Raw genomic sequence first — 9,328 nt, forward strand, 5'->3', positions numbered from 1 at the left:
GGGTGATAGAGTGAGACTCTGTCTCAAAAAAAAAAATCCACTCAAAAGGCATCCCTGAAAATGCTGAATGTATGCATTTAAAAGAATTTTGTTCTGGGATTTAGAAAGTCCACCCAAGTGAAATGCTTCATTCTTCAATAACTTTGGATATCTGCTACCATCCCACACTCTTGCCTGTGTGCCACACCCATGGCCAACAGATGCTAAAAAGACACCCCTGGACATGCCTTCCTGCTTACAGATATGGTGGCAGACCCTCTTATATCACCTGCCTCCTTCCTCTCTCCCATCTGCATTCCAGGGTCTAGCCAACTTTGGACCTGACTTCCATGGCCTGCTCTTTGCTGCCTGCACTCACAGGTTGGACTTGATGGCAGAATCCAGCTTGCCTGGTTCTGACTTGGGTGCTCAGAATTCATCATCCCTTGAGTATGATGTGTGCACAGAGGTATTAATCATCCTTTCCTCCTGGGACTGTGTGCCTCAGAGCCCAACCTATCTTTGGCATAAACTTGGCTTATACTTGGATTGGACCTCCAGCAATACTCATTGACTGTTCTTATCTTCAACATGTACTGAAAACACCTTTCACATATGAAAAAGGCACAGCCATTGTACTGTTAATAGGGATGCAAGATGAACTGTTCTCAAACATAAGTGTTCTTTTCAGAAGTAGTCAACTCATAGAATCATAAATCTTTGAGTTAAAATAATCCTTAAAGTTTGCCATCAGTCTTAATCCAAATATTGCCTACAAAGCTATCAAACTCTCCTGATTTTCACAGGTTTCCCTTATTTTCAGAAATGCTCATTTATGAAACAGATAACTAGGAAAAGGTACCCATTCCATAACTGTGACATAGAGCAAAGCTAAAGCTAAAGGATTAATATAAAGACTAAACCAATGACCTTGGCTGTTAAAGTAGAAAAAAGAGCTCACCAGCCACAGCTAGACAGCCTGATGGTATGGATTTATATGAACAGCCCACATCACCCATTAGAAAATAAAGTACTGCTTCTCAGTTACAGGACTTTTAGGAGTCATCGTCTATCATTTGAGTAGTCAGAGTCACTACTATAAACTGGGCACATTCAAATACAGGATAAGGTTTTTGTAAGTTTTATAAGTTTCTGAAGTTATTGTAATTGTTGTTCAAGGTAAAGGGGGATTGCACTATTATTATTTGCATTATTTAGTTGTGTACTCATTAGCTTAGGATTAATTACATTAAACCATATGACCTGGGTTTTAAAATACCTCCAGACCACAAAATCACTTCTACAAATAAGTTACCGGTATCCTCCATCTAAAGGCAAATACAAAAGCAAGTATCCCAGCATTCACAAATTGCCCTTGCAATGCAAACTTTTTATTATTTTTCATCACTATGTGGAAAAACTGAGTCCTGTAGACCAAAAGTGAATAACAATAATCACATTATTGCATTACAATAATCACAATAGAGCTAACAGTGTTGGGCACACATGTATACACATGCACACATTCACACATATACCACACATACACACACACACATATGTCAGAGCAGAATGTTAATGGGCATAGCTCTGGAGTGAGGTCCTTTTCGTTTTTGCCTACTCCTCATTTTTTCTTATCAACTGAGGATAAAGTGAGCATGATGAACTCTGAGTAATAATATGACTATGATTTCACACTGACCCTTCAAAACTCCCTCAACCAATAGCTTTCAACACTGCCTCATCCTTGGTATCAACTTGCATTTTTCAGGCCCCTAAGTTATATATAACATCTTTCCACCACAACTCATTAGTACCAGATGTAAAAATGTTCCCACTTGAGTAATAATAAAGAACAGAACAAGCTCTGAAAGCCAGGAAATGGGTATTCTGGGTGGAGTTTCACCATTGACACCCCTGCAAATGGGGACATCCCTTAGGTCTGTGTTTTGGTATCTATGATGTCAGGGTGGTCACTGAAAAATCATGGGTCCTACACCTACAGCTGGTCTACTGTCTCTGGGGGGTTCTAGAACCTTCCATGCCTTCTCCAATTGAGCCCCCTGCTCAAGTGCCTTCAGGTCCTGTGTAGCCTCTTAAGCCAGTTCTTTTCAGACTCCCCAGCTTACTACTCATCTTTCTGTCATCATCTAAGTAGAGGACTTCCTTTGTCCCAAAAGTTTTTCTGACTTGATGGCTGCCAGAGCCCTGCCTGGCTGGGGTTTGTTGAAACCCATGACTGCTGGGCCTTGGCCTCACCACCACCAAGACAGGCCTGAGTGACAGCTGGAGTGACAGCCCAGAGCCTGGGATGGCACCTCTGCCTCCTCGTATGGTGGCCTCCTGCGGCCTGGGCTGTGCACAGCCCTTGTTCCCCAAGGTCACATACTTAGAGGAGCTTTCAGTTTAAATGAATGATTCAGGCCTCTTCACAAATTGGTTATTTCTCTTGTGGTTTTCTATAAATTCCTCCTCCTTTACTGAATGGAAAAGTAGCGTTATATTTATCTCTTCTTCCCTTTCCGGGAAAAAATAAGGTGGCATGGGGCTGTACTTTTTCACCTGTTTGAAAGTGTATGACAAATACTTTGGGTCTCTCTAAACTGTCTAAAAAAAATGTGTCAGAAAAACAGCTATTCGATTAGCCTTTCACATTTCTAAACAAGCAATATCAAATTCCTTTTTAAAAGATTTAATGAAAGAGTTTCCTGAGAATGCTGTGTCTAGACATAGGTGCTGGTTCCACAGATGTGTTAAGTTTGATAAAATTAACAGACATGAATATTCATGATATCTCTATTTTTTGTATATATATATAAATATATATTCCTTCAATAAAGACATTCTTAAAAGTTAAGTGAACAGACCATGATTTGAAAATGCTGGCTATCAATGATATTTTCTCTTATGCATTATAAACCGTAAGTATAACTCTTACTTCCATAACAGTAGGGATTGTTATGACCTTTTTTTGTGAACTGAATTCAGTATAATTTGACTAATATACCTAGTGATTCTTTAGGCTGAATTTCCTAACAGTACTCAGTAAAAGCTAAAAGTTTTGTCCTTTCCTGAAAAGGGAATGCACATAATATTTAAAAGATAGGATGCAATGGAGATTGGAAACCTTGTTCTATAATATTTTAGCATGTGTTGCACCTACTACTTCTACATGTTTATTTCTGGGCTGGGGAGTTCTAGGCAGTTGATAGAACTTTCAGCAGAATAAACATAAAGATTGCTCCCACCCAAGCTGAAACCTCAAACACCTATTCTCAATGACCTTGACCATCACTTGAGAATACATCAAATAATGTTTTTCCTTGATTGAAAAGATTTATTTTGTGATTGTTTTAAAGGAGGCCTTTAAATGCAGTCGTTTAAGAAAATGTTTGATGCACTCTTGCACTGCTTTTATAGAATAGTAGTAAATCAGTAAGTCAGGCAAAGAACATTCTACAGTAAAAAAGGATCTATTCCACAGAAACCAGTTCTGCACCCAGAAAACACCATCACACTACCTTTTTTTCCCCACTCTCTGAGCTGATACCACAAAGGTAATTGTATACCTAACAAGAAGTTAGGTCAAATCTGGCAGTGTATTCTAGCCCTGTCAAGGGCCAGATTCTTTCTCTGTAACTATTGTTTTTAACTCACAATAACTTACTGTTCATCTTCTTATTCAGTGATGAGGATGAGCCTCTGAAAGGCATCCATGGAGGGAGGATTGTTCTTTTTTTCTTTCACTTCTTTTTTCTATTTTAGTGAAACGGTTTTGAAAAACTCTAAGCGCAGACATTGTTGTTAAAAGGAGCTGTTCCAACTTTCATGATGACTTTTTTCCCCAAAGCGCTGTGTGCAATCATTAATCAGTTATTCTCATGGGCCATTTTATGTCATAAGAGAAATGTTAGCGTGCCCTGAATGTCCTTCAGGTGCTGGGGGAAAAAACAACCCTAGAGAAAAGTGCTGGAGGGGATCACGCTTTGTAAACTCGAACCAGTGAAAATATTTTGGGAGAGAGATCCTCACATGTCACACACAGTTAATTCACCTAAATTTTCCAGGTTCCTTCTGAACGTGTGGATGCTTTCTCTCATCTGGTATCACCACAGGACACATTATCCATAAATTAACTAAATGTGCATATGCTTATTCTACAGCACATGTGGTAATAACTACATTTTATTGCATATATTCATGAACATGAATTAAATTAACTTTGGGGAAAACATCTTTCTTGCAGCCAATCCTTTTCTTTAAAAGGCAAAGGATGTTATAAAAGGTGAAATTTGAATACAATGATTGAATTGCATATATTACTTTAAGCTGACTTCAGGTAGTTAGTTTTGATAAAAACCAATCTGTGCCTCCATAAGTCACCATTTTTATATCTGTGTTTCAGAACAGAATTCATAAATAATACGGATTTTATTATTATTTTTTGGATCATTCAACTATATCCTGAAATAGGAGTTCAGAGGCCTAATTCTAGCTCTATCTCACACTAGCTGAATGATTTTCAGTATGTTTGTAACAAATCCTAGCTATGTTTTTTTCATCTAAAAAGACTAAATCACCTTCCAAACATTAAAATTGTAGATTCTATTAATCACTCCCCCCAAGATGTTTGCATACTAATTCCTGGAACCTGAGAATGGTTCACCTTATATGTGATCAAGGTTAAAATCAAGTTAAAATCAGGTGTGATCAAGTTAAAACTCTTAAAATGGGAGACTCTCCTGAATTACCCAGGTGGGCCTGACAGAATCACAGGAGTCCTTATGAGAGGGACACAAGAAGAGTCAGAGAGAAGGCCATGCGACAATGGAAGCAAAGATTTGAGTTATGTGGCTACAAGCAAAGGTAAGCCAGCCGCCTCTAGAAGCTAAAAGAAGCAAGGGATGAATTCCCCTCGTATCACCAGAAGGAACCAGCCCTGCCAACACCTTGACTTTAGCCTAGTGAAACTGATTCTGTGCTTCTGGCCTCCAGAACCATGAGAGAATAAATCTGTATTGTTTTAAGCCATCAAGTTTTTGGTAATTTGTTAAAACAGCCATAGGACGCTAATTCACCATGTTAGGGAGAAGCACTTCCCAAAGGTGGTATGAGAAGCTCTGTGGACACTCTTCCCAGCAGAACAACTACAAATAATGAAATATATAAAAACAACCACCATTTAAAGTCTCTGGAAACTATCCTAACAACATACTGAAGATGTAGAAATATTTATTAAAGAAAATTAAATCTTATTAAGAAAAGCGATTCTCTGGCATTCGAGCATAACTTGCTCTCCACCTCCAAGTTCAGTGTGATGGAGGTTCTATGGGGTATGGCCAAGAGCATGAGTTCATTCTTCTTCTAAACGATAGTAGAGTTACAGTTTCTCACAGACTGGCCTAGATCACCAATATTTCTTACTTTCTCCTATCTCCTTACTGCAGAAACTGTACTTCAGATAAGTGCAAACAAGAGGTCTGGGGCTCCTGTTCTTCACCAAGCCCCTAACTTGTAAAGTGGAAGTTTCACTTCAGGCTTGATAAGTCAAGACTACTGTAGTCCTAATCAGCCTCAATCCAAGTTGCTTTTAGGATGAAAAGTTTCATACCAAGAGAAACAATCCAAGAGGACCAGTGGCTACCAACCTCACTAAGTGTCCTATTCATAGACTCTGGTGTCAATCCAAGGGAAGTAGATGCTGTCCCTCCTACAGTTCCAAATCAGTGATGCAGAGGTTATGCCTCTGGGGATTAGGCAGACTGTAAAAACAAAGAGCTCTGTATCTCTCTCTAAGGGGATTGATTTTATTTGGAACAGAGTGTGAGGAATTTCAAGCCTAAGTGCCCTGTTGAAAATAATGGAAATTTTGACAGTGAGCAATTAAGTTGATTGCTATCATGGCTATTAATTCCATGATAGCAATAAACAAAATGGCAGACCAGGTAGTAGCTTAACAGAGAGAAAGAGAAATATATACAGAGAGAGAGACAATTGAAAAGAGTCCTCACGGAGTTGGAGTAAGTGACAAAACTCGCCACAAAACTCACTCCAAAGAGATAACTTTAATTAGATCAGACTGTGAACTAATTTGTGACCCAGGACACAGTCATAAACAATAGAGTAATTAGCAAGCAATTCGTGGATGCTAACCAATAGAAGCCAATCAACTAGGCACTTAATAGGGATATCAGGGAAAAAAGCAGTAAAAAAGATCCTGGCTAAAACCATTGCCACTTTTGAGGGGAGGAGGAAATGAGTAGTGGTTAGGGTGACTGCACATGCTCAAGATTATGGAGCATCTAACACTGTATACTCTGGAGGAAAGAAACTTAACCAGCTAATCAGACCAATAAGTAAACAACAACAATAAGCCCTGGGAGAGGATCAGTATCTGGAGTCGCTATAATTTATTGTAATAAAGTATCTCAAATGTTCCATATTTGAGGATCATGGCAGACAGGAGGCAGGACTAAATTACAGCTCTGACTCGGACAGATAGAGCAGCATGGGAAGGCTCACACTGTGAATTTTAGCTCCAAATCAACTGCAAGAACAAATCAGCAATCCTGAGAAGACACACAGACTCTCTGAAGGAAGTGGACTGCTCCTGCAGGACCCAGGAGACACCAAAAGTACTGTGAGTGCCCCAAATGCTAAAGTGGGAGAGAGAGACCCTCCTCTCCCAAGCACACACCCCCACTGGAGAAACTGAAGGTCTGTTTGCGGGAGAAGTTTCCAACCTTACCTGGAGCTGAGTCAATTTAGAGAGCTGAGCGAAATACAGGGGTAGAGGAAGTAGCAGAAAGTCCCTGGGAGCTCACTGGGTCCCCAAGCAGCCTATTCCCGCCTGGCACCACAGGGATCCACTGGGAGGGCGACCAGAGGAGCAGGGGGAGGAGGCAGAAAACTTCACAGGGAGAAGGAAATCTCCAGCTGAACTTTGTAACAATTTGAATGGGGCCAGAAGCCTCGTGGCGGGAACTCGTGGGAGGGCACAAATCCAGTGAGCGGACTCCACAGGCAGGGGAGCTCTTTTCTTTTGCAGCCGGGAAGTAGGTAGCCTGGGTAGCCAAGCTCTCAAGCCTGGCTCACCCACGGCCCAGAAACAGACTCAGGGCTCTTAGTGCAGGCACAGTAGCAGTGAGACCAGCCCTTCAGTTTGCATGGGAGCAGTGTGAGGCCTGTGGCTGCTAGCTTTCTCCCACTTCCCTGACAACCGGCATGACTTAACAGAGGCAGCCATAATCCTCCTAGGTATACAACTCCATCAACCTGGAAACCTCACGCCCGTTCCCTACAGCAGCTGCAGCAAGGCTGACGCAAGGAGACTATGAGCTCAGACGTGCCTAGCCCCACCCCTACCCGATGGTCCTTCCCTACCCACTCCGGTGCAGAAAACAAAAGGCATATAATCTTGGGAGTTCTAGGGCCCTGCCCACTGCTGGTTCTTCTGCGCACTACCACAGCTGATGCTCTCTGGAAAGCGCCACCTCTTGGCAAGAGGCCAACCAGCACACAAATAGAGCATTAAACTACCAAAGCTAAGGACCCTCACAGAGTCCGTTGCACCCACCCCTTGCCACCTCCACCAGAACAGGCACTGGTATCCACAACTTAGAGACCCATAGACAGTTCACATCACAGGACTCTGTGCAGACAACCCCCAGTATCAGCCCGGAGCTGGGTCGACTTGAGGGGTGGCTAGACCCAGAAGAAAGACAGTAATCACTGCAGTTTGGCTCACAGGAAGCCAAATCCATAGGAACAGGGAAGAGTACTACATCAAGGGAACATCCCTTGAGAGAAAAGAGTCTGAACAACAGCCTTCGGCCCTAGACCTTCCCTCTGACAGAGCCTACCCAAATGAGAAAGAACCAGAAAACCAACCATGGTAATATGACAAAACAAAGCTCTTTGATACCCCCAAAAAAATTGTCTCCAGAATTGGTGGGTTCTTGGTCTCGCTGACTTCAAGAATGAAGCTGTGGACCCTCACGGTGAGTGTTATAGTTCTTAAAGATGGTGTGTCCGGAGTTTGTTCCTTCATATGTTCAGATGTGTCCAGACTTTCCTCCTTCTGGTGGGTTCATGATCTCTTTGGCTTCAGGAGTGAAGCTGCAAACCTTTGTGGTGAGTGTTACAGCTTAAAAAGGCAGCGTGGATCCAAAGAGTGAGCAGCAAGAGTTATCCTGAAGAGCAAAAGAACAAAGCCTCCACAGCACGGACAGGGACCCCAGTGGGTTGCCACTGCTGGCTCTGGCAGCCTGCTTTTATCCCCTTATCTGACTCCACCCACATTCTGCTGCTTAGTCCATTTTACAGAGAGCTGATTGGTCCATTTTACAGAGAACTGATTGGTCCGTTTTACAGAGAGCTAATTGGTCCATTTTGACAGGGTGCTGATTGGTGAGTTTATAAACCTTGAGCTAGACACAGATCACTGATTGGTGCATTTACAAACCTTTAGCTAGACACAGAGTGCTGATTGGTGTGTTTACAATCCTTTAGCTAAACACAGAGTGCTGACTGGTGCATTTACAATCCTCTAGCTAGACACAAAAGTTCTCTTGGAGAACTAGGTTAGCTAGATACAGAGTGCTGGTTGGTGCATTTACAATCCTCCAGTTATACATAAAAATTTTCCAAGTCCCCACCTGACTCAGGAGCCCAGCTGACTTCACCTAGTAGATCCCATGCCAGGCAGAGCTGCTCCTCAGGAGGAATGAATCTTAAGAGCTGTGAAACAGAAGCAACAGGTAACCTATAAAGGAAAGCTAGAGGAGTCCACGCTGTGTGCCCACACTCCTCAGCCCTTGGGTGGTCGATGGGACTGGGTGCCGCAGAGCAGGGGGTGGCGCCTGTCGGGGAGGCTTGGGTCACACGGGAGCCCATCGGTGGGGGGACTCCGCCATGGTGGACTGCAGGTCCAGAGCCCTCCCCCATGGGGAGGTGGCTGAGGCCCGGTGAGAATTTGAGCATGACGCGGGCAGGCTGGTAGTACTGGGGGACCCGGCACACCCTCCGCAGCTGCTGGCCCAGGTGCTAAGCCCCTCACTGCCCGGGGCCGGCAACGCCGGCCAGCTGCTCCAAATGCAGAGCCTGCTGAGCCCGCGCCCACCCGGAACTCGTGCTGGCCTGCAAGTGCCATGTGCAGCCCTGGTTCCTGCCCCGCTTATCCCTCCACACCTCCCTGCAAGCAGAGAGAACCGGCTCTGGCCTCAGTCAGCCCAGAGAGGGACTCCCACAGTGCAGTGGCAGGCTGAAGAGCTCCTCAAGTGTGGCCAAAGAGGACGCTGAGGCTGAGGAGGTGCAGAGAGCGAGCGAGGGCTGCTGGCACGTTGTCACT

The 9,328-nt window shown here is 43.5% G+C and overlaps 1 protein-coding gene across 1 annotated transcript in view; it reads right to left on the reverse strand.

The window, feature by feature from the left end:
• LMNTD1 (lamin tail domain containing 1) overlaps positions 1-6,850 on the reverse strand; it is a 143,132-nt gene extending 136,282 nt beyond the window's left edge. The window contains exon 1 of the mRNA XM_065523919.2: positions 6,728-6,850. The gene's annotated coding sequence lies outside the window, so the exon portion shown is untranslated. The remainder of the gene's footprint in view (positions 1-6,727) is intronic.
• Positions 6,851-9,328: the final 2,478 nt, after the last annotated feature.

Source organism: Macaca fascicularis, chromosome 11 (assembly GCF_037993035.2).
Source record: "Macaca fascicularis isolate 582-1 chromosome 11, T2T-MFA8v1.1".
Classification (NCBI taxonomy): Eukaryota; Metazoa; Chordata; class Mammalia; order Primates; family Cercopithecidae; genus Macaca; species Macaca fascicularis.